This window comes from Pseudopipra pipra, chromosome W, assembly GCF_036250125.1.
Source record: "Pseudopipra pipra isolate bDixPip1 chromosome W, bDixPip1.hap1, whole genome shotgun sequence".
Taxonomy (NCBI): Eukaryota; Metazoa; Chordata; class Aves; order Passeriformes; family Pipridae; genus Pseudopipra; species Pseudopipra pipra.
The window spans coordinates 57,957,286-57,960,070 of NC_087580.1; positions in this window are offsets into that span (position 1 = coordinate 57,957,286).

A 2,785-nucleotide genomic window follows, 5' to 3' on the forward strand; every position below is an offset into this window, starting at 1 on the left:
AATTGTGCCACCACCTCATGTAGGAGACGTGTCCGGGGGATGCGAGCGAGGCATCCCAGGAGAAGAAGTCCAGGACATGTGCAGGAGTATGGATTCCTATTGGTTACTTGGTCACGTGTTCCCAAGAGGATAAAAAGGCGCTACCTTTTGAAATAAATCCCTTTTGGCTGCAACCCAGCTAGGAGTCGGACTGCTCTTATTTATTATATTAATAACCCAACACGTGGTTCCCAAACCGGGACTAGAACCTATATTAGGACCCAAATTAAAAAACCCTTGTAGCACGGGAATTGGTATATTCTGGAACATGCTCGTTACAGAACATGGGAATCTTTTACTGAAAGAAATTTAGACGTCTTAAAAGCATCAGTTCTTAGTCGGTACTGAGAGACGGAGATTAGCAACAAACTCGGAAAAATAATAGGGAAAAGTGCACGGAAACAGAGAAGAAGAAAAAGAGGAATAGAAGCTGAGAGATCGGGACAGCAGCTGCGGTGAAAAGTGGAGAGGAGTCGGTGACCATGTGAGTGGGGAGTGGAGCAGCGGGAACCAGGAGCAGGCAGCATGAGCAGCCAGCGTCGTGGCAGGGCCCGCTCCCGAGCAGCGACCGCAGGCACCACCGCTCAAAAAGCCGAGCAGGGGAGCTGCGCTGCTCAGATGGGACCTCGCCACCACTGCCACTGCAGCTGCCACCTCTGCAACCACTGCCGCCATCCGCCCTGCGCTCCATGGGACCCCACAAGCCCCGTGTCACCGCCAAAGCGGCAAGAGCTGTGCTCTGCGACCATGCGGACCGCTGCTGCCGCTGCCCGCCACAGCAACCACTCGCCCGCATGTTGCGTGAACCCACTCGCCAGCGCCGCCACCGGAACCGTAGCTGCCACCAGACCCTAGTGCCGTGCCAGGAGCGACCCCTGCAGCAGAGACCCGGAGAACAGCAGCCGCTGCACAAGCATCGAAGCGAGGAAAAAAACTGTGAAAGATCAGCCAAGCCGGAACCGAAACCGGAGCAGCCACCGCCAAACAAAAGCACGTCACGCACGTGGACCGCAGTAGCCAGAGTAAGGTAATATCCACCATGGGAAACTTACTTTCTACGGAAATATCTCAGGACACAGAGGCATTAGCCCTCTTACTGAGACCTTATCACATACAGACAACAATTAACAGACCTGGTGCGATGGGTTAGATATGTGGCACCAGAGCTGCTGCTTGTAGAAGCCTTGCACACAGCCTTGCATGACGTGCCAGATTGATGGACACTGATTTACAGACTTAGTAGACACAGGAGCCGATGTTACCATAATAAAGGACTCCGAATGACCACTTGACTGACCTACTGTTTGCCCAGCTGCAATCATTCAGGGGGTGGGAGGCACACAAAGTCCCAAAGTGCTCAAATACGCACAGTGGTGGGGCCTGAGGGACAAGTAGCCAAAATCACTCCTTTTGTAGCTGCCATTTCATGTACATTGTGGGGGCAGGATGTTCTCGGGCAGTTTGGCACAGTCATGCAAATTGCTCCTGCAAGCAACCAGGTTTTTCAATAGGGGCCATTAAACAGCCATCCCCAGGACAGATAAAACTGGTCTGAAAAAGTGAGGAGCCTGTCTGGGTAGACCAATGGCCCATGAAACAGGAACAGTTTATCCATCTAAAGGAACTTGCAAGGGAGCAACTTGAAGCCGGACATATTGTGCCAACAACCAGTCCCTGGAATACTCCTGTGTTTTGTATCCCCAAGAAAAGTGGGAAGTGGAGAATGTTGCAGGACTTACGAGCAGTTAACACAGTCATAGAGCCCATGGGAGCATTGCAGCCTGGACTCCCCTCACCTGCTATGCTTCCAGCAGGGTGGCCGTTAATGGTAATTGACTTAAAAGACTACTTTTTTACCATCTTTCTACACCCTGAGGATGCTCCAAGGTTTGCTTTTTCTATCCCCGCCCTGAACAATGCACAGCCCATGCAGAGGTATCACTGGGTTGTCCTTCCTCAGGGGATGCAAAATAGCCCAACGATATGTCAGACGGTAGTGACAAACGCTATTCACCCTATCAGAAGGCATTTTCCCTCAACCATCATATACCGTTTCATGGATGACATATTAATAACCATGGTCACAGAAACTGAGTTACAACCTGTTGTTACTGCTCTAACCAATACTGTCCAAGATGCAGGATTGCAGCTCACTCCAGAGAAAATCCAGCAATCGCAACCGTGGACTTACCTTGAATGGAAAATCACGCAACAGGAAATTTCTTCACAGCCACTGCAGCTCGAGGTAAAATACACTTTAACCTTACATGAACTGCAAAAACTTCTGGGACCCATCAATTGGCTAAGGTCTATTTTGGGCATAACCCCAGAGGAGTTAAACCCTCTATTTGAGCTGCTTAAGGGGAACTCAGACCTAACGTCTAGCAGGTCTCTGACTGCAGAGGCAAAGCAGGCATTAGAAACATGCTAAGGCAATAGAAACCAGGCAAGGCAGAAAGAGAAATCCTGAACTGCAAATCTGCCTTGCTCTTGTTCCCAGCAGGTACCAGCCATTCGCAGCTTTGTTTCAGTGGGATCAGACTGACAAAGACGCACTGAGGGTCCTGGAAAGGCTGTTTCTGCCCCACACACCACGTAAAACTGTATGGACTACTAATGAAATGTTTACCAAGCTTGTCATTAAAGGCAGAGGATGACTACAGGAGCTGGATGGACAGGATCCTGCAACCATCTGCATCCTGGCTACAAAGGACAACCTCGACTGGATGCTAGACGAAGATGCTGG